At 42.2% G+C, this 26,127-nt stretch overlaps 1 protein-coding gene and 1 non-coding gene across 2 annotated transcripts in view; both read right to left on the bottom strand.

Annotated features, from left to right (window-relative positions):
* WWOX (WW domain containing oxidoreductase) overlaps positions 1 to 26,127 on the bottom strand; it is a 1,164,534-nt gene that overhangs the window by 837,759 nt on the left and 300,648 nt on the right. The window lies entirely within an intron of this gene.
* On the bottom strand, positions 17,221 to 17,358 carry LOC119949703. Its single transcript, XR_005457245.1, has one exon. It is a non-coding gene; the product is annotated as a small nucleolar RNA SNORA7 (small nucleolar RNA).

Genomic DNA, 26,127 nt, shown 5'->3' with positions numbered 1-26,127 from the left:
TTATCTTTAACAGCTATATAAGGATATCTGTAATATATCTAGAAAAATGTTTTACATATATAATGAGAGCTCAATGTACAAAGGCTATCAATAGCTTTATCAATTATTATTTATATTTAATATCAACATTATATTATTATAATTACATATAATTAATTGTCATTTATTATCAATATTTACACAAAATGGTTTTCATGATTCGGGGGGGAATTAGATATCTGCCTGCCACCTAAAACTCAACATGTCCAAGACTGAACTCCTTGTCTTCCTTCCCAAACCCTGCCCTCTCCCTGACTTTCCCATTTCTGTTGACGGCACTACCATCCTTCCCGTCTCAAAAGCCCGCAACCTTGGTGTCATCCTCGACTCCACTCTCTCATTCACCCCTCACATCCAAGCCGTCACCAAAACCTGCCGGTCTCAGCTCCGCAACATTGCCAAGATCCGCCCTTTCCTCTCCATCCAAACCGCTACCCTGCTCGTTCAAGCTCTCATCCTATCCCATCTGGACTACTGTATCAGCATTCTCTCTGATCTCCCATCCTCGTGTCTCTCCACACTTCAATCCATACTTCATGCTGCTGCCCGGATTGTCTTTGTCCAGAAACGCTCTGGGCATGTTACTCCCCTCCTCAAAAATCTCCAGTGGCTACCAATCAATTTGCGCATCAGGCAGAAACTCCTCACCCTCGGCTTCAAGGCTCTCCATCACCTTGCCCCCTCCTACCTCACCTCCCTTCTCTCCTTCTACAGCCCAGTCCGCACCCTTCGTTTCTCTGCCGCTAATCTCCTCACCGTGCCTCGTTCTCGCCTGTCCCGCCATCGAGCCCCGGCCCACGTCATCCCCCGGGCCTGGAATGCCATCCCTCTGCCCATCCGCCAAGGTAGCTCTCTTCCTCCCTTCAAGGCCCTACTGAGAGCTCACCTCCTCCAGGAGGCCTTCCCAGACTGAGCCCCTTCCTTCCTCTCCCCCTCGCCCCCCTCTCCATCCCATCTTACCTCCTTCCCTTCCCCACAGCACCTGTATATATGTATATATGTTTGTACATATTTATTACTCTATTTATTTATTTTACTTGTACATATCTATTCTATTTATTTTATTTTGTTAGTATGTTTGGTTTTATTCTCTGTCTCCCCCTTTTAGACTGTGAGCCCACTGTTGGGTAGGGACTGTCTCTAAATGTTGCCAACTTGTACTTCCCAAGCGCTTAGTACAGTGCTCTGCACACAGTAAGCGCTCAATAAATACGATTGATTGATTGACTATGATTCCAGTTGATTTAATTTGGTGTATGTTACATGTCATATAGAGCAAAACTAGTGAAATGCTTGGGCTGTAATTGGTTATATTTTGCACCACAGAAAGAAAACTGCTTACGCAGCCAGACACTAACAAGAGAGTGAAAATTCTCAGAAATTTAGCAATTTCACTATGTGGACTGTATTCACTTTCAAACGTAAACTGTTTTAAAATGAACAGCAAATGGTAAGGTAGCTTGGCAGTAAACATGATTGTGCATTTATGCCTCACTATTGAAGAAATAACATTTTTTCTTTGAATTTTTCATTCAAATATATGTCACGATTTATGTTAAATATAGATAAAACCTGGTTACACTTTCTTGAAGGCTTGCAGGGAAGTAAAGAGTAGTACAATATGTTGAAGCATAAAAGCTTTCTCTGCCATAATATTTATTATAATGGCATATAAAATAGCTGAAATAAATAATAGATGACTAAAGGTAAATTCATAAGATGAAGAATCCTTCAGTAAACACCGTTACTTCTGTCTGCTCTAGTTTTATACACAGTTGAACACTCTTAATAAATATGCCCCATATCTAATGTAAGTATTAGAAGTCCTGAAGCTGGCAACATACCGGACATCACTGAATCTGCTGGAAAACTATGATTTCAACAGAAGCACCTCATACACTGGAAATTTTTAACACCTATGCTCTCAAGGAAATGTCTTAAACAGCATAATACAAAAATCTTCAAACTTTCTGAGTAATTTGTGAACAAATGCAAAACGATTTTCAATTCACAGAGAATTACAGGCTATGGCTCAAGATATGAAAATTGTTAGAAGCCTCATTTTTGAAAGAGAAGAGGTTGCATTTTTATATATGCACAGTCTTTATTGATAGAGGGGCAAATCCGAATTGGATGTAGTGGAGGCAAAAATCTCACTACTGAACTTAATCCTGGAAACAGTTCCTCTCCAGAACAAGAACCAACGATGGAGTACTTGAGGTAGGAGAAACAGAGAGTAGTTCAAAGAATGAGACTGGTGTGGAGGGATTCATGTAGAAGATTATATTGGCAAATAAGTGTTTATTGTAATGTTTAAGTTGGACCTTTATTAATACCTTTAGCAGTCTTTCAGCTTTGAAGATGATGCTACTGACAATAGGATTCTTTTCAGTGGGTATGAGTAAGGCCATAAAATCAATGTTTGACTAACAATCACTTTGGCAGCATTTATATAAGGAGTTGGCAACCTTTATTTGTGCAGAAGAATCTCACAAAAGGAAATTAAACTTTAGAGCAGTTGGCATGTGCAGAGCAATCATACAATTTATGGATACTGTTTCCCACGCCTCCAACACGCACACAGTTCGTGGCAAAATGTAATGACATTATGTCGCCGATCTGTACTTCCCAAGTGCTTAATACAGTGCTAAGCACTTAATAAATACCCAAGTCCCTTCTCTCCTTCTACAGCCCAGCCCGCACCCTCTGCTCCTCTGCCGCTAATCTCCTCACCGTGCCTCGTTCTCACCTGTCCCGCCGTCGACCCCCCGCCCACGTCATCCCCCTGGCCTGGAATGCCATACCTCCCCACATCTGCCAAGCTAGCTCTCTTCCTCCATTCAAGGCCCTACTGAGAGCTCACCTCCTCCAGGAGGCCTTCCCAGACTGAGCCCCCTCCTTCCTCTCCCCCTCGTCCCCCTCTCCATCCCCCCTGCCTTACCTCCTTCCCTTCCCAACACCTGTATATATGTATATATGTTTGTACATATTTATTACTCTATTTATTTTACTTGTACATATTTATTCTACTTATTTTATTCTGTTAATATGTTTTGTTTTGTTCTCTGTCTCCCCCTTCTAGACTGTGAGCCCACTGTTGGATAGGGACAGTCTCTATATGTTGCCAACTTGTACTTCCCAAGCGCTTAGTACAGTGCTCTGCACACAGTAAGCGCTCAATAAATACAACTGAATGAAAGTCCTCTGACTCCCAAGCCCGTGCTCTTTCCACTAAGCTATGCTGTTCCTCTTCTCTCTGCCTCTGTTTCCTAATCTGTAAAATGGAGATTCAATAACGATTCTCCCTACGACAATAATAATTGTGGTATTTGTTAAATGCATTCATTCATTCATTCAATCGTATTTATTGAGCACTTGTGTGCAGAGCACTGTACTAAGCGCTTGGGAAGTACAAGTTGGCAACATATAGAGACAGTCCCTACCCAACACTGGGCTCACAGTCTAGAAGGAGGAGCCAGACAACAAAACAAAACATATTAATGCTTACTATAAGCCAAGTGCTGTAATAAGCCCTGGGTCATCAGTTCCCACATGCGGCTCACAGTCTAAGTAGGAGGAGGTGGATCGATCACCATTTTACAGATGAGGGAACTGAAGCAGAGAGAAGTACAGATGAGGGAACTGAAGCAGAGAGAAGTTAAGTGACTTGTCCAAGATCACACATTAGGTAAGTGGTAGAGTCGGGATTATAACCCAGGTCCTCTGACTCCCAGGCCTGTGCTCTTTCCACTGCCACACTGCTTCCCAACTTAGACAGTGAGCCTCATGTGGGATAGGGATAGTGTCCAATCTGATAATCTTATATCTTGCACTGTGCTTGGGACATGGTAAGTGCTTAACAATTACCGGAATTATTATTACAATGACATATCAAGCCTCACTTCACTGCTAGTGATGTAACCACAATTTTGGTGGGGCCAAAATAAACAGCATGGACAGAACTAAGACTTTAAGGACACAGTGAACAAAACCTCAAACAGCATGGCCAAACGGTGAGCAGCTAGGGAGCAAGAGCAGAAGACAGGTCACCTTGGGGTGCAGTAATCAGAAATGGGGGTTACTGTTTGGGAGTAAAGGCTTTGGGAAGACTGTGACACCAGGAAGGATAAATGAAAACCCCATTAGGCACTATGAATAACAACAGTGTAGTAACAATGTAGTAGGCGGCAATCTTTACATGCACAGGGTATAGAAAAAAATCATGCAGTAACATTTTTCTCAGCCACCCCCCACCATCACCACCACAAGAATGGCAGAGTTACCATCAGTTTTCAAACCCAGAGGACAGCAGTATATCATAAAGAACATGGAAGCAGCATGGTCTAGTGGAAAGAGCACGGGCCTGGGAGTCAGAGGACGTGAGTTCTAATCTTGGCTTTGCCGCATGTCTGCTGTGTGACCTTCAGCAAGTCACTTCACTTCTCTGGGCCTCAGTTGCCTCATCTGTAAACTGGGGATGTGAGCCCCATGTGGGGCAGGGACTGTGTCTCACCTGATTACCTTGTATCCACCTCAGCACTTAGAACAGTGCTTGGGATATAGTAAGCGCTTAATGAATACCACTGTTATTATTTTTATTTATTAACTGTGCTCTGCACACAATGTAAGCACTCGATGAATACTGTTGACAGTGATGCTTGGCTCTGTTTAGGTTCAGGTTGTTTCTGTCAAGGCTTTAGAAATGTTTATCAATAGATTCATGTTGGACAAAAGAATATAAAAATGTCTTTACTGGATTAGATCAATGTTGCTTCCAGTCAAGTATTCTCTCTCCAACAATGCCAAAAAATGCTTGTAGAAACCTTGTGATGGTTACTTTCCTTGACATCAACTCTAATGTTAACCAATTGACCATTTAACATCTATATCTAAGGTGCATCTAGCAGTCTCACTTACAGACTTATTAACCTTTTCTGGTTACCCACCACACCCAATTTATGAAAACATTCCTCAAGATAATTCAATCAATGAAGCAACTGTATTTATTGCGCACTTACTGTGTGCAGAGCACTGTACTAAACATGACTAAGCACTTGGGAGAGTACAGTGTATCAGATTTGGTAGACATGTTCCCTGCCCACAAGGAGCTTACAGTCTAGAGGAAGGTGCTTTCAGTTGAGAGGGATTCATTGGCTTACAGTTTATTACAAAATATTTTCCCACAGGAAAATGATTGGACAGATTATTCCCGACATATGTACCTACATGGAAGGAATTCATATTGTGAGTAAGCTTTCAATCAATCAATCAATTATATTTATTGAGCACTTACTGTGTGCAGAGCACTGTACTAAGAACTTGGGAGAATACAACATAACAGAGTTGGTAAAGCCTTCTTTTCTCAAGGGTTTGAGTGCTGGGACCTACTTTGTAGCGAGGAGAAAAGATGTCATGTTTGGGTTTATGGAAGGAACCATATTCTAAAGCGTGAACTATTTTGGTGTCATGTTCCATCTTTGTCATAGTTTGTATCTTGTTCCACTTGGTAATTATTTGAGGAGATGGCTCCGGTATTCCTTTCCAGTTAACCATTTTCCCAGAACTGATGCCAAAAAAAAGCTTGTTTCCAGAAAGGGTTGATTGCAACTGTGGCACATGAGAACAGACACCTTACAGTTCCTGAGGTGCAACCTCTTCTTTAGAGTCCATTTCATTAGCCTTATAGATCTGGGATTCCGGAGAGGAGATGACTTCTGCTGCACGATGAAGCCCTTGTGTTTCCATTAAGAAGGGCAGGAAATAATCCTGGAAAAGTTAGTTAGATACCTCCACATGAGACATCTTGGCCTCATCGTGGATACGAAACTCAAAGGGGATGAGCACTTCCTTTGTCTCCCACGATGTTCACCAGAGAAGGAAAACAAACTGCTGATTCTAATACACACGGGCTAAAAAATTAGCCAAGTGCAATCAACTATCGTATGCCGCTTCCAATGGCTTGTAACAAACCCAATGCTACTTCTGAGCCTATCCTTAACACATACAACATACAGCTAGGCCTAGCTTTTACCAGAATTACACGAGAGGATTTTTCAGCCCCTTTCGACTAACATGAGACCAAATACTTGCATGGAAATACAGCACTAGCATGGCATAAATGCACTCTGCTCTCAGCAATGTATCTTTCATTCTGAATTCACTGGGAGGACAGGACAGTAATAATAATTATTATTTAAGCAATTGAATCATTTAATAATTAAATATTAACTGAATTATTGAAATAACCACATGAATTATCATTGAATAATTAGTAAATTATTATCACAAGTAAATACTCCACCTAATTCTATTCTTCCTCCATAGAGCTATTTGTCTATTTTTCCCTGATATTCAAGTTTTCCTTGCCAACCATAATTTTTCCACCTGTGGTTATGAGTATCCACGCTCAAATTTTGCAGTACTAGAAACACTGTGTTTGGGGGGGAGGGACGGGGGCGGTGGCGGTTGAACATCTACTTTACAAAGCATTTTGGAAAGATATGAGAAGGAAAACATGCATTCCCTGCCACAAAGAGTTTACAATCTAATGGAAGAGACAGACAGACAGGCATAGGAAACGGACTAAATATGCCTGTCTGAAATATCAGAACAAGTCAGAAAAAAATCCTTGACTAAACCTAGACAAAAATGCGGAGGATGGGTATCGATGCATAAATGGAAGGAGTGGGGGTGGGTTGGTACCGTGTGAGTTGTTGGGGATTAAATAGAGAAGGTTTGCTGGAGGAGGTAGGGTTTTAGGAGGGTTCTGAAAGATGGGGAGGATTGAGTCCTGTGGGATCTGGGAGGGAGGGAGTTCTGGGCTTGGGGAAGAATGCGAGCATGGAGTTGGAAGCAGGAGAGTCGGGAGTAGTTAGAAAGTGAGTTTGGGAGAAGTGGAGAAAGCATGGCAGGGACGAGCCGGTGAAGTGGAACCTGGGAGTCAGAGGACCTGAGTTTTAATCCTGGCTCTGCAAATAGTTTGCAGTGTGACCTTGGGCATGTCACTTAACTTCTCTGTGCCTCGGTTTCCTCAACTGTAAAATGGGGATTAAATCCTTCTCCCTCCTACTTAGACTGGGAGCTCCATGTGGGACAGGGACTGTGTCCAACTAGATAAGCTTTTATCTACCCCAGTGCATGACACATAGGAAGCACTTAACAAATACCCTAAAATAAAGGGTTGACTTAGATGTCCCATGATGTATAGCTTCAAGTAATCAGGGTTTTCCCTGACAGCAGATAATACTAGCTAGCATTTCAAGCTGGCTCTATCTGGTTTCTCTTTTGCTATATAATAATAATAATAATAATAATAATAATAATAATAATAATAATAATAATAATAGCATTTGTTAAGCGCTTACTATGTGCAAAGCACTGTTCTAAGTGCTTGGGGAGGATTCAAGGTGATCAGATTGTCCCCGTGGGGCTCAAAGTCTTCATCCCCATTTTACAGATGAGGTCACTGAGGCACAGAGAAGTGAAGTGACTTGCCCGAAGTCACACAGCTGACAAGTGGTGGAGCCGGGATTAGAACCCATGACCTCTGACTCCAAAGCCCGGGCTTTTTCCACTGAGCCACACTGCTTCTCGGTTGTATCAGTTGTACATTAGCATTGCCCAGGAAACTAACTGTAATTTCTTAGAGTTCACAGAGACCATAAATTTACTGGCAACAAGGAACTTTAAGCAATGACAGTTAGTTACCTGTATAATGTTAATGAACAACTGATGCTGATAATGATGGATGGATGGAGTCTCCTGTCAAAAAGGATGGGTGATCGTCTGTCCAGGGACTTAAGAACCACGAACCTGTGTGAGAGAATTGATTTTGGTGCTAGTGAGAAGCAGCATGGCCTGGGGAGAGAACATGGGCCTGGGAGTTAGAGGACCTGGGTTCTGATCCCGGCTCTGCCATGTGCCCTCTGTAAGTCACACCACTTCTCTGGGCCTCAGTTTCCTCCTCTATAAAAGGAGGTTCAAAATACCCACTCTCCATGCAGGAGAGGGGCTGCGTCCAACCTATCCTGTATCAACCCCAGCACCTAGTAACAATAATAATAATGATGGCATTTATTAAGCGCTTACTCTGTGCAAAGCACTGTTCTAAGCACTGGGGAGGTTACAAGGTGATCAGGTTGTCCCACAGGGGGCTCACAGTCTTAATCCCCCTTTTACAGATGAGGTGACTGAGGCACAGAGAAGTTAAGTGACTTGTCCAAAGTCATACAGCTGACAAGTGGCACAGCCAGGATTAGAACCCATGACCTCTGACTCCCAAGCTCTTTCCACTGAGCCACACTGCTTTAGTACCATGCTTGGCACATAATAAGTGCTTAACAAAAGCCACAGTGGTGTCATTTATTAAGTGCTTACTATGTGCCAGGCACTGTACTAAGCACTGGGGTGGATACAAGCAAATCGGGTTGGACACAGCCCCTGTCCCAAGTGGGGCTCACAGTTTCAATCCCCATTTTACAGATGAGGAAACTGCACACAGGAGAGAAGTGGCGGAGCAGGGATTAGATCCCATGACCTTATGATTCCCTGGCCCGTGCTCTATCCATTCCACCATGCTGCTTTCCTTATCATTATCAATGGTTTGTGCAGCACCACTTGCCCGCTCCCTACCAGGCCCACTGGGGCCCAGAGTACAACTAAGGTGAAGGTGAGCAAGAGTCCTGATCAGTGAGAAATGTCCACGAAGGGTTTTCAAATGAAAGACCCATTGACAGCCAAAGTGACCATGGCATCGTGTCCATGCTGTGCTTGGGGCATCATGACCCACAAGGCAATAGCCTCGGGAGCCACTGAGTTCTTTGCTCAGGATTCCTGCTGGGTCTGCTCACCTCACACAATGCCCTTGGTGGTTCTTTGGTCAGAAACCTTCACTCCTGGGGCCACAGTCCCTGCAGGGAGAACCAGGACTAGAAGCCAGCCCTAGATCTCAGTAGTGCTCTTTCCAATCAATCAGTGGTATTTATTGAGTGCTTACTGTGGGCAGAGCCCTGTACTAACACTTGGGAGAGGACACTGTGACAGAGGTGGTCATCAAGTTCCCTGGGCTAACAGCAGGGAGTTATTGATATAGCAATGGAAAAGCAGTGTGGCCTAGTGGATAAAGTACAGACACGGGAGTCAGAAGGACTGGGGTTCTAATCCCTGCTCCACCACTTGTCTGTTGTGTGACCTTGGGCAAGTCAATTCACTTCTCTCTGCCTCAGTTACCTCAACTGTAAAATGGGGATGAAGACTGTAAGGCCTATGTGGGATAGTCACCCGATTATCTTGAATCTACTCCAGTGCTTAGTACAAAGCCTGGCATACAGTAAGCACCTAAATACCACAACTACTACTACTATTATTTTTATTATTATTGTTATTATATGCACAATGCCCATTTCGAGCAGGAAGGCAGCCTGCTAGAGACAGCCTTAGAATGCCCTTTGATTTGTTTGTTTCCACAAATAGTCTTGAATTTCACCTAATATGACCAAAGGCTGGACAGTGCCTAACCCTCTTTGGGCTAGATTCTTTTGGTCATTCCTACCTCAGGTACTTTCAGGAGTTGAATCCCCAGGGTTAGCAAAGGCACATAGACAATCCATACATATGCATATATTCATGATTAAGAAATCAGTTTAAACATGAGTGTCCAGACCTTCCTCCAGTAAAAATATTCAGTACAATTCAGAATTGTGGGAGAGAGTGAGCTGACATAAATCAATGTCTGAAAACATTTTCAGAGAATCCACATGTATTGTCAGCATACAAATATTTGCAGCCATATTTTCAACCCAACTAAAGGAGATCTGTAACTACTGCTATTTGTCACATGCTAAGAAGGAACAGCATGCATCTGTTTGGATGAAGTCCTTCAACCAAGATTTTTTTTTTTCCTTCCTTCCTCTGAGATGGCCTATTCAGATATCGCTCCTGATTGGGTCAGAAGGTTGTTGCAAAGTGATGCTGATTCTTTAACGCTCATCTCTAAAGATGAACATGACTTTACTATTTAGATTTTTAAGCCCTTTAGAATAGATGATCCTTAATTATATGGATTGGGTCTTACTCCTGTTGCATGCTCCCATATACCAGGATCTGTACAATGTAGACACTCAATTAATGCTGTCGATGACAATGATGATTTTTCAGGATGTGTGTGTATCTGGTATTCAAGTTCAAAGATGATGGAGAGATTTTTATCAGTGTATGCGAGTATGGCTGACTAAAGCAATGAGTGGTTTCTACATCATGTGGCTATCCAGCATGCTAGACTATTTTTTTCATTTCTACCTCTTCCACCTGGGCTTCTGACCACATTCCTTCTCACCTTAGCAAAGCACTTTCCCCTCCCTGACCACCATCTTCAACTGCTCGCTTTCAAATGGCTACTTCCCCAATGTGTTCAAGCACACCCATGTCTCCCCTATTCTAAAAAAAAAAGCCTCGCTTGACCCCATGGCTCCCTCCAGTTATTGCCTCATCTCCCTCCTACTATTCCTCTCTAAACTCTTTGAGCGAGCTGTTTTTCTACACTTGCTATCTCAAATTCCTCTCCTCCAATTCTCTCCTCAACCCCCTGCAATCTGGCTTCCTCACCCTCCACCCAATGGAAACCGCCTTCTCAAAGGTCACGAATGATCTCCTTCTTGCCAAATCCAACGCCTTCTACTCCATCCTAATCCTCCTCGACCTCTCAGCTGCCTTCAACACTGTCGACCACTCCCTTCTCCTGAAACACTATACAATCCTGCTTTCATTGACACTGTCCTTTCCTGGTTCTCCTCCCATAGCTCTGGCCTCTCATTCTCAGTCTCCTCTGTCTCCCAACCCCCTAACTGTAGGAGTCCCTCAAGGCTCAGTTCTGAGTCCCCTTCTATTCTCCATCTACACCCAGCTCCCTTAGAAATTTCATCCCCCTGTCACAGCTTTTACTACTTCTGTGCAGATGATTCTCAAATCTACCTCTCCAGCCCTGACCTCTCTTGTTTGCAGTCTTGTATCATTTTGGTGGGTTTTTTTAACGGTATCTGTTAAGTGCTTACAATGTGCCAGGCACTGTTTTAAGCACTGGGGTAGATACAAGCTAATCGGATAGGACACAGTCCACATCCCACATGGGGCTCACAGTCTTCAATCCCCATTTTACAGATGAGGTAACTGAGACACAGAGAAGTTAAATGGCTTGCCCAGGACTCACAGCAGAGAAGAGGTGGAGCTGAGATTTAATGGTATTAAGTGCTTACTATGTTTCAAGCACTGTTCTAAGTGCTGGGGTAGAGCCCGTTTTTGGGTAGGGATTGTCTCTGTTGCCAAATTGTACTTTCCAAGCACTTAGTACAGTGCTCAGCGCACAGTAAGTGCCCAATAAATACGATTGAATGAATGAATGAATGAATGAATGTCTTAGGTCTCTGATACCCAGATCCATGCTCTTTCCACTAGACTATGTTGCTTCCCATCTCCTCCTGCCTTCAGAAGAAGCATGGCCTAGTGGATAGAGCACAGGCCTGGGAGTCAGAAGGACCTGGGTTCTAATCCCGGCTCTTCCAGGTATCTGCTGTGTGGTCTTGGAAAAATCACTTCACTTCTCTGTGCCTCAGTTACTTCATCTGTAAAATGGGGAATAAGACCATGAGCCCTAAATGGAACAGGGAATGTGACCAACCTGATTAGCTTGTATCTACCCCAGCACTTAGCACAATGCCCGGCACATAGTAACCACTGAACAAAAACCATAAAAAGAAAAGACACATAAACCTGGCATACAATCATTAGAAATGACTGACTGTCTTGGAGACCAGAGGCTTTTGAAAGACTGTGAGACCACAAGAAAGAAACTAATCAATCAATCAACGGTATTTATTTAATGCTAAAGTACAATACAACAGGTGGCAGTCATGATCTCTGCCCACAAAGAGCTAACAGTCTCCAGGGAGAGACAGACATTAAAATAGATTAGGGATAGGGGAAAGAGTAGAATAGAAGAATACGTGTTGCCAACTTGCACTTCCCAAGCGCTTGGTACAGTGCTCTGCACACAGTAAGCGCTCAATAAATACGACTGAATGAATGAATGAATGAATATATACCTAAGTATTATGGGGCTAGCCATGAATCCGCTGAGGGCAGGGATTGTCTCTCTTTACTGCTGTACTGTACTTTCCGAGTGCTTAGTACACTGCTCTACATACAGTAACTGCTCAATGAATATGATTGAATGAATGAACATAAAAGTGCTTATGGGGTATACAGCCAAGTGCGCAGTCAAAGCAGAGGGGAGGGTGGATAGGGGAAATAAAGGGCTTATTCTGGGAAGGCCTCTTGGAAGAGAGATGTTGAAAGTGGGGAGAGTGATGGGTGGACTGTTGGATATGAAAGGGGAGGGAGTTCCAGGCCCGAGGGAGGGTGGGGTCAAGGGGTCAATGGTGGGATAGACGAGATCAAGGTACAGCGAGTAGGTTGGTGCTAGAGCAATGGAGTGTGCAGGTTGAGTTGCCGTAGATAAGTGAGGTTAGGTAGGTTAAGTGAGGTTAGAGAGCTGATTGAGTGAAATCCATGTCTCCCCTCTCTTCAAGAACCTCCATGGTTCTTGCCCATCCCTTACTATTGGCTATAAAGCATTTATGCAGCTTGCCCCCTCCTATCTTACCTCATTAATTTCCTACTACAACGTGGCCCGCATGCTTCACCCAACACCGACCTACGTGCTGTACCTTGATCACATCTATCTCACCACTGTCCCCTTGCCTATGTCCTCCCTCTGACCTGGGGCTCCCTCCCCATCCATATCTGACAGACCACCGCTCTCCCCACCTTCAAAGCCTTATTCAATTCAACTTTTCTCAATTCAATCATATGTATTGAGTGCTTACTGTATGCAGAGTGCTGTACTAAGCACTTGGGAAAGTACAATACAGCAACAAAGAGTGACAATCCCTGCCCACAATGAGCTCGCCCGGTCTAGAGAAGCAGCATGGCTCAGTGGAAAGAGCATGGGCTTGGGAGTCAGAGGTCGTGGGTTCCAATCCCGGCTTCAAGACTTGTCAGCTGTGTGACCTTGGGCAAGTCACTTAACTTCTCTGTGCCATAGTTACCTCATCTGTAAAATGGGGATGAAGACTGTGAGCCCTACGTGGGACAACCTGATTACCATGTATCTACCCCAGTGCTTAGAACAGTGCTTGGCACATAGTAAGTGCTTAAACAAATACCAACATTATTATTATTATTGGGGAGGGGCAGCCATCAGTACAAATAAAGGGACATCAATATAAAAGAATAAAATGACAGATATATACATAAATGCTGTGGGGCAGGGACGGGGGGAAAAGCAAAGGGAGCAAGTCAGGGTGACGCAGAAGGGAGTGGGAAAAGCAGGGCTTAGTCTGGGAAGGCCTCTTGGAGGAGATGTGCCTTTAGTAAGGCTTTGAAGACGGCGGAGAGTAATTGGCGGATTTGAGGAGAGGGGGCATTCCAGGCCAAAGGTAGGACGGGGCCAGAAGGCAGCGAGACAGGTGAGATAGAGGCACACTAAAATCACATCTCCTCCAAGAAGCCTTCATGGATTAAGCCCTCATTTCCTCTACTCCCTCTTCCATCTGCTTCACCTATGCACTTGGATCTGTCCCCTCTCAGCACTTGATATTCACCCCACTCTCAGTTCCACAGCACTTAGGTGCAGATCCGTAATTTATTTATTTATAGTAATGTCTACCTCTCCTTCTAGATTGTATGCTCCTTGTGGACAGGGAACGTGTCTATCAACTCTGTTATACTGTACTCTCACAAGCTCTTAGTACAGTGCTAGCACACATAAAGCATTCAATAAGTACCATTGATTGATTGATTGATTGATAGGGGGCTCCTGTTTGATGTAGGGAAACACTTGGAGGTTTTTGATGAGTGGGATTGAGTGGTTTTACAGAAAATGTAATATCATGCCAAGATTACAGGCTTATGAGACAGGGACTATGGTGGGAAAGTGCTGGGAAAGTCAGGGGGACCATAGGGTTTGGGTGGGAAGGTGAGAAGGTCTATTTTGGTCATGTCAAGTTTGAGGTGTCAGCGGGACATCCAATTAATTATATACTTGGATATATAGATACATAGATATAATATATATATATATATATATACACTATATATATAGTGTATATATATATATATATAATTATAGTACTTGTGAAGCACTTACTATGTAGAACAGTGCTTGGCACACAGTAAGCGCTTAACAAATACCATTATTATTATTATTATTATCATTATTACCAAGCACTGTTCCTAGTGCAGGGGTAGATACAAGTTAACCAGGTTGGACGCAGCCCCTGTCCCACATGGGGCTCATGCTCTTATCCCCATTTTACAGATGAGGTAACCGAGGCACAGAGAAGTTAAGTTACTTGCCCAAGGTCACACAGCAGACATGTGTCCTTCTGACTTTGCAGGCCCATGCTCTACTGCTGCCTGCCAACTGTCCACTGCCAATCCAGTTTTTTCCATCCGAGGAAAAAGCAGAAGCAACAATACCATTTCCAGAGCACCTTCCTGTAGCCCTCTCTTTGGCCCGTTTTCTCCAAATCAAGGCAGTCAGGATTAAGGCTCCTCCAACCCTCACTACACAATCCCTCTACCGACCCACCCTGTGCAGAGTCATATCAAAAAAGGATATATCCACTGTAAAAACTAGTTCTCAAATCATGCTTATCTTGTGTAGCCTTCCCAGTATCTGGATCATTTGTCTAAGGTTTACTTCCGTTCTTCAAGATTTAAAAAAAAAATCATTCTAGCTACCTGGTATGCTAGTGTGCTGTTTGAACAATCTTAAGTTATTTACAGAGTTAAAAAAAAAAGCTTTGCTTAGAGGACAAAATTGTTTTCTTTAACAATTGTTATTCAAAGAGGCATATTATTTTCTAGTTCAAAGGAATGAAGAAACAAAAATTTTCAAAAGAAAACAATGTGGACATCTAAGAACAGACCAAGGAATGAATGAGGATTTTTGTTTGTTTATCGCTCTATTCCCCAATCTTTTCAAATCCAAATTAAAATACTAGATTAAATAAATGGGATTCAAACCAAAGCCTTCATAATTCAGGACAATTAATGATCAACATTTAGGAGTGCAATGGCAGAAAATCCAGCAAGAATTTGAATTACTTTGCAGTTGGTGAGGGTTTAAACCCTCAAAGTCCTGCCTGAAGTCTGTACTAAGCTTGTAGGAAAGCTCAATCTGGCTCAGCCAGATCTGGTCCATTAACCCACAAAGCACATGGTTTAAAGAACCACAATTAGCAAGAAAAAGAACAAAAACCTTTATATAAAGCAGAATCACAGCTAAGGGTCAGAGCATAGCCTGAGCAAGCACCTAAATAGAACCACACTTTCATATATGCTGCAGTTGCTCCAAAGAAAGGAGTTGGTCTACGGTAGGTATGTTCAAATTCCCTATGCAGATAGCGATAACGGCAAGAAAACCAGAGTGGCCTCAAACATTTAAGTGCGTATAAGAGATGCTCTTTTCCCCTACTCTCCCAAGGTCCATAATCACATGCTAGGTTGTTCCCTGAAAGTGCAGACACACACTGTGTAGTGCATTAATCCTTCAAACACTAACAGATGCTGGCAGGGATTTAGGCTGGAATGTATTTACAAAGTGACAAATTATATTCTGTGCTATAGAGAGAGAGAAAGAGCACCCACAAATAGGCTGATAAATGTCAGCTGGAGTCACAGCAAACGGTTTATTTTTATTATACTGTAACCACAAATGTTTTTTTGCAGAGAGTCCCAAAGATTTATTTCTTGCAGGAAAAAAAAACAAGATTATATATGACATAAAGTAATAACTTTAAGATCACTGATGTTCTGGGCATCCTGCCCTCCTAGAAGCAACATTCAGACCGAACAATGCGGCTTAAAAATGGAATGTTGGATGAAACGGAGTAAATGGTTAATAAATCAAAACTGAAACAATACCTCATAATTAAATACAATCTCAGTTCATGGACTAGCTAGTTGATAGAGCACACCCAATACCATGCTTAATGGATATCGGGAGGGTGAAATAACTATTAAAATAAATCTGGTATCTTTGTCAGGTAAGAAAATATTATTTAAGCTATACTATAATTGCTACCTCCAAAACCAAAATAAATCTCACTGCTGCAAAGACCCAACAAAAGCTCATGGCTAGACAGTGACATCCACAGGTTGAGAAATGCACAGCAGCTTCTGTAAAGGAGGTTGAGTGCTACCATTTTATTTCAAATGGGAAGTTTTGTTTGCTTTTTTTCCCTCAGGCTTTTATTAATGTAAAGATTGATTTTAAGAAACCAATATCTACACAAATTTTTATTTAATCCACTGGTTAGTCTATGAGTAAGGTTAAAGCATTTTAGAAGGTTCTGGAGTGAGAGAAGAAAACGACTGGAAATGAAATGAAAGGTGAGGATTGACCATATAACAATTAGAAGATTTTTATCTTAGGAACCCCAGAAGCAAGACAACAAACGGAACATGCACGTTTAGAATGAAGCAGTAGCAACCACATTTTAAGTGGGCTTCTCTTCTTGTACCCAAAAGACTTGTTCACAGAGGAAATGAAATCACTATACTGGCCAATATCAAAAATGGCATTTCATCATAGGAAACAAAATTCTACCCGAGACTCCCTCTTCTCTACCTACTTTCTTCTCCCTTAAATTCAATCAAGCCATAGTATCTATTGAGGGTCGATTGGGTCCAGAGAACTGTAAGGCTTGCGGACTGTAAGGTCCTTTTGTCCAGGGGACACGTCTACTCTGTTATATTGTCCCCCCCTTCCCCCCCCCCGCCCCCGGAGCTTAGTACAGTGTTCTGTACAATGTAAGTGCTCAATAAATTCCACTGATTGAGAGGTAGAAGAGAATTATTATACATGAATTTACAATCTAGGGGAGTGTCTTGTCTTAGGCTATCGAGTTGTTTCACACCCATAGTGACGCCATGGACACATCTCTCCCAGAATGCCCCACCTCCACCTGCAATCGTTCTGGTAGTGTATCCATAGGGTTTTCTTGGTAAAAATGCGGAAGTGATTTACCATCACCTTCTTCCACACAGTAAACTTGAGTTTCCGCCCTCGACTCCTCAACTTTCTCCCATGCTGCTGCTGCTGCCCGGCACAGGTGAGTTTTGACTTGTAGCAGATAGTCTTCTGCTCTCTAGCCACTGCCCAAGCTAGGAATGGAATGGGTCTGCCTCTGCTTGACTCTCCCTCCCTTAGCTAAGACTGGTAGAGTAATGGAAACTCTCCAGGTGCAATCTTGAGAAGGTCTAGGGGAGTGACAGACACTTAAATCAATTACAGATAGGAGGAATAGAATTGTCTATTAGTCATATATATATTATAAAAGTATATATCCATATACAGATATACAATAGGTATAAATATAAGTGCTAAGGGAGATGTGAGCACTTAAGTGAACAGATGGTGCGATAGGGCTAATGTGGCAGTTTAGGGATATAAATTTGGGAGATTAAGTGGGGAAGGCCTCCTGGAGGAGATGTGATTTCAGAAGGTGTGGAGAGCAATGTACTGAGGGGAAAACTCCAGGAAGGAGGCAAGAGATTGGCAGCAAGAGAGACCAGAGAAAGGCACCGTGAGTGAGTTAGCACAAGAGGAAAAAAGTGAATTGGGGTGTAGTGGGAAAAGAGAGTTGATAAGAAAGGGAGAGAGCTGATTGAATGCTTTAAAGCCAATGGTCAGACGTTTTTGCTTGATTAGGAAAGGAATTGGACAACCATTGAAGGGTTTTCAGGAGAGGAAATATATGTGTAGAACAGCATTTTAGAAAAACCATCCAGGCAGCAGAGAGTGAAGCATGGATCAGAGAGAGAGAGAGAGAGTGGAGGGAAGGAGATAAAAGAAAGTGCAGTAGTCAAGCCAGGATATGACAATCAACTAATGATATTTATTGAGCACTTACTGTATTAAGCATTTGGGAGAGTCCAATATAACAGAGTTTGTATATACATTCCCTGCCCACCACGAGTTTACAGTCTATAAGGGAAGGCAGACATTAACTTAAATACACAAATGACAGATATGTACATAGGTTCTGTGGGGCAGAGAGGGGAGGTGAAACAAGGGTGTGAATCTGAGTGCAAGAGCCACATGGAAGGGAGTGGCTCAGTGCCTAGAGAAGCAGCGTGCCTCAGTGGAAAGAGCCCGGGCTTTGGAGTCAGAGGTCATGGGTTTGAATCCCGGCTCCACCACATGTCTGCTGTGTGATCTTGGGCAAGCCACTTAACTTCTCTGAGCCTCAGTTACCTCATCTGTAAAATGGGGATGAAGACTGTGAGCCCCACGTGGGACAACTTGATCACCTTGTACCCCCCCCAGTGCTTAGAACAGTGTTTTGCACATAGTAAGCACTTAACAAATGCCATCATTATTATTACAATACAACAAAGTTTCTTCCCTTCCAAACAAATCTCCAAACTGTCCCCTGCCTTTGAATCTTCTGCATGCAACCCATTATGCAAATTTTTACCAGTGCCTAGAATGGCTTCCCACACTCAACTTCACCACACTGTGTTCCACTTCTCCACTCCTTCAGAGCCCTTCTAAAAAGTCACGTCCTCCCTGAGGCATTTCTTGATTAATCCCCTGCATTCCTGATGGTCATGTCACATCATCAGCCACCTCAGCACTGTTCTTTTTATTTGTTTATTTTTCACATCTATTCTTAAGGGGGGGGTGTAACTATTTATTGTTTATTCTCTCATTTATGGTGTAGTTGTTTTTTTTCCCCCATTAGATTCTATGTTCTTCAAGGGCAGGGTTTAATGTTTTGTACTTCTGTATGTTCCCCAAAGGTCTAGTGCAGTGCTCTGGATATATTGTCAATTCTAAATATGTTGATAGGCAGGCAATTTAGGATGAAATATCTGTAAGGACATGAATAAATGACAATTTTTCACCCACAGTAACAGCAACACAGCGTCTAAAATATTGTAATCAAACTAGTTCATTTACCTTTTCAATATCATACAGGAGCCAGTGAATTTAAAGATTATGCTATCCAGTATAGTGAGAAAGTTCATTCTGTTCCATTAATCCTTAATCGTTCTCCTTTTTAGCTCTTTTTACCAAAAGTAGACCCCCCCCCCCACCCCGCCCCAACCAGGGCTTTTCGGTTTCCCAACTCTCCCAGCCCTGTAACAAGGCCGAAGTAGAATTCGATTCACAATTTGATTCCCAAACCCGGCAATACAAATTACTGAACAAATAAATCTTAGCACACTCACACTAAAATGACCTTTTTATGAGGTAGTCATATTCATTTACATTAAACAGTTCTTATAATAACCATGATCATAAATATGGACTCAGAAACATAGAAATTTTAAGAACCAAATTTTAAGAACTAAATGTCTCAGCTGCTTCAGAAAAGTTAGGCTCTCCACAGGAGATAAATGTTTTTGTAGTAATTGAAAGATTATTATGCTTTCCTATACATCACCAAATAATTACTGTTAGAATGAAACCATGCTAGCAAATCAAAAACTAAATCAAGAGATCTAGCACTCTCATCCATCTTTTGGTTTTAAAATACTGTAACTGTATCTTCGGTCCTCAGTAAGAGCATTACATGACTGTGCACCTGACGAAATGAGCTATTAGTTTGTTCCTATGCCAAACAAAAATGGAGATTTAAAAAAAATACAAAACAAAAAAACCCATTTCCAAGCAGATGTTTATAAACAGAAGATAACTGATAAAAACCCAATCACGATGCTGCATTTTACATTCCATGATTCACAGATGAACTCATTGGAACTCCTGCAAAAAAACCCTCTGGAAAACTTCCAGAAATTGAAAGGTGCAAACAAGCTGCCTAATATCCTTGCGTAGACTGAATTCTTAGGAAGAAAATAAAGTTTATTGTCTGGAAACAGAAGAAAGCATGAGGGAAGCACTAAAGCAATGGAGGTGAACAATTAGACAGATGTTCACTTGAGGAAATAAAGAGAATAGAAGAAGCCATCGCTGAGGAATTTTATGAGAATACTGACAACTCTGAACCCCATCAAGGGCACTGGGAAAGTTAAAGCCACTGAAGCTGCTTCTATTTAACTTTACTATAACTGCTGACCTTGCAAAACCTTGGATTCAGGTAATGTGCCTTACAGCAAAGCAGCAAAATGTTTCTCATTTTAGGTAAGTTTTTTCATTCTTCTCAAACACTCTCCATATACACCATAATTGGAAATAGTCAACTCTGTTTCATAATAGGATTGTTTTGTGGCCCATAGAACTGTTTTCCCTTACAAACCGCTATAATCAAGGGAAAATCTGTTTCCAAAATATGCCTTCGTGAAAAAGTAATATTAAACCAAGCCAGAGAAAGTCCAGGGTTCTACATCTTTTTCGCTCTCTTTGCTCCTCTCCTGGGGCCCCAGATCACCAGATGTCGCTCCTCCTTCTCTTCAGGAGGGAAAAACAGCCAAAGCACAATTTCTAGGGCACTAGTGAAGGAGAGCAAGAAAGTAAGAGACAGCTCTTTATTTCCCTCTTTTTGGTGTGGCTTGGAAGCTTAGCTAGGGATTCCTACCTGCATGTCCTGGGATTTTCCTGCCCAAGCTTCCTTCAGCCCCAGACTCCCACCTGGTGACAGTGAGGGGAAAATCTATTTCAGTGTGTCAACAGTTTCCATGAGTGATCAACAGAGAAGCAGCATGGCTCAGTGGCAAGAGTCCGGGCTGGGGAGTCAGAGGTCGTGGGTTCTAATCCTGACTCTGCCACTTGTCTGCTGTGTGACTTTGGGCAAGTCACTTAACTTCTCTGGGCCTCAGTTACCTCATCTGTAACATGGGGATTAAGACTGTGAGCCCCATGTAGGACAATCTCATTACCTTTGTATCACCCCCCAGGGCTTAGAACAGTGCTTGGCACATAGTCAGTGCTTAACAAATGCCATTATTATTATTATTATTTCCTAGAAATGCACCCAGTTCTGCAGAAACACATGTTTTTATAATACAATCTAGGCAAAACATGATGGAAGAATTGAGGAACCTCTTCCCAAAACATGAGTCTGTTCGGGTATAACACAATCAACAGATTGGCTCAAGTAGAATCAGTGCAAGAAGAAATGGTTCTGAGCTTAACTTCCCATTCCCTGCCTCAACCTTACTGGACTGTACTGTACACACAGAAACTCCATGTTTCTGCAACTTTATAAAAGAGTCAATTAATAATGAGTGACCAGAATGTAAAGCATTCTGCTAGTAGTGAGGAGCAATAATAAAGGAGTTTGTATCAAAAAATACCAGTTGTGGTGGTATCTTATTTAGATTTGTAAAGTAACCATTATTGGTTATCATAACACAATATTTCCTACAAAATAAGGTTCTTAAAAAACACAGTTCTTCTATTACCAATGAACTTTGTAACCGTATCCCCAAACCTGAATGGATAAGGTTCTCAATCCATGTGGCTTTATGGAAATCTATAACTACAAGTGGCAATATGATCTATTAAAATCATGTCTGCTTTTAAAATCAGGACTTACTCATTTCCTGTTTTCAAACATGCCTGTTTAATTGGGAGCCCTTTGCACATTTCTATAGAAAAATGTAATCAGGGAAACTAATACGTAAAGACTTCTTAAGCTGTTTTAGAAATAAGGTTCCAGAAAATGTGGCTAACAGGAGCAAAGTGATTTTTAGGGAGAGTGATGGAATCTATAGCTGTTCTTTAATACATCTTGATCACCATGAATTCAAGAAGAAAACAGAAATAATCTTTCGCTCCCCCATTCATTCATTCATTCATTCATTCATTCAATTGTATTTATTGAGTGCTTACTGTGTGCAGAGCACTGTACTAAGCGCTTGGGAAGTACAGGTTGGCAACTCTGCACACAGTAAGCGCTCAATAAATACGATTGAATGAATGAATGAATATAGAGATGGTGCTTACCCAACAGCGGGCTCACAGTCTAGAAGGGGGAGACAGACAACAAAACAAAACATATTAACAAAATAAAATAAATAGAATAAATATGTACAAGTAAAATAAATAGAGTAATAAATGTGTACAAACATATTTACATATATACATATATACAGGTGCTGTGGGGCGGGGAAAGAGGTAAGGTGGGGGGAGGGGGAGGGGGTGGAGGGGGAGAGGAAGAAGGGGGCTCAGTCTGCGAAGGCCTCCTGGAGAAGGTTAGCTCTCAGTAGGGCTTTGAAGGGAGGAAGAGAGCTAGCCTGGCGGTTGTGTGGAGGGAGGGAGGGAGGGCATTTCAGGCCAGGGGGAGGATGTGGGCCGGGGCTCGATGGTGGGACAGGCGAAAACAAGGCACAGTGAGCAGGTTAGCAGCCGAGGAGTGGAGGGTGTGGGCTGGGCTGTAGAAGGAAAGAAGGGAGGTGAGGTAGGAAGGGGCAAGGTGATGGAGAGCCTTGAAGCCGAGAGTGAAGAGTTTTTGCCTGATGCGTAGGTTGATTGATAGCCACTGGAGACTTTTGAGGAGGGGAGTAACATGCCCAGAGCGTTTCTGCACCAAGATGATCCGGGCAGCAATATGAAGTATAGATTGAAGTGGGGAGAGACAGGAGGATGGGAGATCAGAGAGGAGGCTGATGCAGTAATCGAGTCGGGATAGGATGAGAGATTGAACCAACAGGGTAGCAGTTTGGATGGAGAGGAAAGGGCGGATCTTGGAGATGTTGTGGAGGTGAGACCGGCAGGTTTTGGTGACAGATTGTATGTGAGGGGTGAACGAGAGAGCAGAGTCGAGGATGACACCAAGGTTGTGGGCTTGTGAGACGTGAAGGACGGTAGTGCCGTCAACAGTGATGGGAAAGTCAGGGAGAGGGCAGGGTTTGGGAGGGAAGATAAGAAGTTCAGTCTTGGACATATTGAGTTTTAGAGGGCAGGCAGACATCCAGATGGAGATATCTTGAAGGCAGGAGGAGACACGAGCCTGAAGGGAGAGAGAGAAAGCAGGGGCAGAGATGTAGATTTGGGTGTCATCACCGTAGAGATTATAGTTGAAGCCGTGGGAGCGAACAAGTTCACCAAGGGAGTGAGTTCATCAAGGGAGCCCCAGTAAAATGGGGCTTGGAAAAAGAAAGTTGGATGGATATCTGCATATGCTTCTGTGAAAGTTATTTTCATGTGGGACAGGGACTACCTGTGGGACAACCTGATTAACTTGTATCTACCACAGCACTCCGAACACTGCGTGACATATAGTAAGTGCTTAACAAATACCATAATATTAATTATTATTACTATCATCATTATCAGTATCACTAAAACAGCATTGGACCAGAGAAATAGCATGGCCTAATGGATAGAGCCTGGAATTCAGGAGGACCTGGGTTCTAATCCCATCTACGTCACTTGTCTTCTGTGTGACTTGGGACTTTTCCGTGCCTCAGTTACCTCAGCTGTAAAATGGGGATTAAAACCATGAGCCCCACGTGGGACATGGGCTGTGTCCAACCTGATTAGCTTGCATCTATCCCAGCACTGAGTATAGTGCCTGGCACACAGGAAGTGCTTAACAAATACCATCACATGACAAACAAAACAAAAAAAAAAAGCAAAAAACATTCAGTCACTCACGGATCTCTTCAGCCACACTCACGTCCACTGTGTCAACAGCACTATCTTGGTAGAAAGAATTGCTACATATTATTATAATAATATTACTTTCCCACTTAGGCTCACAGAGAATAGGCTGCCTTAAATATGCAGAGAATATTCTCAAAACCTTGGTCCTCTAATGCTGGGGTAGGTACAGGATAATCAGGTTGGACACAGTCTCTGTCCCACACAGGGCTCACAGTTTAAGGGGGATGACAGAACAGGTATTTGCACCTGGGCTTTCTTGACACCTGCTTAGAAAAGCAGCACGGCTTAGTGGAAAGAGCCCGGGCTTGGGAGTCGGAGGACGTGGATTCTAATCCCGGCTCTGCCACTTGTCAGCTGTGTGATGTTGGGCAAGCCACTTAACTTCTCTGGGCCTCAATTCCCTCATCTGTAAAGTGGGGATTAAGACTGTGAGCCTCATGTGGGATAACCTGATTACCTTGTATCTACCCCAGCACTTAGAACAGTGCTTGGCACATAGTAAGCGCTTAACAAATTTTATTATTATCATTATTATTATTATTATTATTATTACCAGAAGAGTTTGGGACGAAAACTGAAAATGACAGTGTTTGTGGTTGAATGACATTTGAAAAATATTTTTCCAAGCCTCTACCATCCAGTACTTTAGTCATAGTGGGATATGGGTTCAAGAAAGGAGGAGATAGATTTTAACAAGTAAAAATGAGAATAACAATTATTCTATCATGATTTTAAAATACTTAGTAGTTTCAGCCCTAAATGCCTTAATGTACATATAATGATGCCTTAATGCCTTAAAACCAATCAATGATATTCATTGAGTGCTTACTGTGTGCTTACACTATAATGATGATGATGACGAGGACAGTATTTGTTAAGCGCTTACTGTGTTTCAGGCACTGTACTTGTATCCATATACAAGCACATCGAGTTGGACACAGTCCCCATCCCATATGGTGCTCACAGTCTCACTCCCCATTTTACAGATGAGGTAATTGAGGCCCAGAGAAGTGAAGTGACTTGCCAAAGGTCACACAGCAGACAAGTGGCAGAGTCGGGATTAGAACTCATGATCTTCTGACCCTCAGGCCTGTGCTCTATCCCCTACACCATGCTGCTTCCAGTGCAACAGAGTTGGTAGACACGTTCCCTGCCCACAAACAACTTACAGACCAGGGGAAAATCAAATATATAGAATTATTTCACAGAAATTCTATTGAGTTTTAAGGTTTACTTTGATTTAGACACCTTCCTTCCTTTCTTCTTCCTTCCTCCATCTTTCCCTCTTCCCTTCCTTTCTTCCTTCCACTAGGCCATGCTGAAAAGCAGTGTGACCTAGTGAAAAGAGCATGGGCCTGGAATTCAGAGGCCCTGGGTTCAAATCCCAGGTCTATAAAAGGTCTGCTGGGTGACCATGGGTAAATCACTTAACTTCTCAGTGCCTCAGTTTCCTCATCTGTAAAATGGGGATTAAATCCTACTCCCTCTGACACAGAATGTGAGTCCCATGTGAGACAGGGACTGTGTCAAAACTGATTAGTTTGTATCCACCACAGCTCTTAGAACAGTGCCAATTTGCACATAGTAAGTGCTTAGCAAATACTATTATTATTATTACTGCCACACAATAAGTGCTTAACAAGTGCAATTATTATTATTATTATTATTCATCTCCTCCTCAAACTTTGAAGTATTTCACTGACTTGAATTGAGTGCTTAAAACCCAATTCAATTTAACATTAGAGAATGTTAGATCCGTATACCATAGGTAATAAGCCTCTAGCACATTAACATAAGGTGTCTTTTAGAGGGAACAGGATATGAAAAATAACACTTTGAAAATTAAATATTTCTTTATGTATACATAAAAAAGATTTCCTTAAAGTACTTTATTGTTGGTGTATTTGATTATTTTACTCTAGATGATGTATTTGCTTTAAAATACAGTAATATACTTCTGGAGGTGTTCATTTCTGTATATTTGTAAAACATTTAAGATGCATTAGGACATCTGAAATGGAAATTTCTCTGTGGGCTTTGAATAGACATAAGAGGAATCAAGAATTCAATTTTTTAAAATTCACTGGGTCAACTGTTTCTGAACCTATCCAATTTCAAAGAGAACTGCATCCAGAACTTTAGATAGTAGTGTAATTAATTCATAGTGAGGGTAGTGAAAAGTAATTTTCAGACAATTCAATAACAGAAATATGTGCCGATGTTTGGCAACATTTTCTTCAGGAATTCTTGTGACGTAAAAAAATTTCACTCTTCATCATGTAGAAAAACAATCTCAAAAGATTCAGTTATTTAAACTAAGTTTATATATAACTTAACATAATTGTAAATAATAATAATAATGATGGAATTTGTTAAGTGCTTACTATGTGCGAAGCACTGTTCTAAGCGCTGGGGGGGATATAAGGTGATCAGGTTGTCCCGTGGGGCTCACA

Source organism: Tachyglossus aculeatus, chromosome X2 (assembly GCF_015852505.1).
Source record: "Tachyglossus aculeatus isolate mTacAcu1 chromosome X2, mTacAcu1.pri, whole genome shotgun sequence".
NCBI classification, from domain to species: Eukaryota; Metazoa; Chordata; class Mammalia; order Monotremata; family Tachyglossidae; genus Tachyglossus; species Tachyglossus aculeatus.
This window is presented reverse-complemented; position numbering and strand designations above follow the sequence as displayed.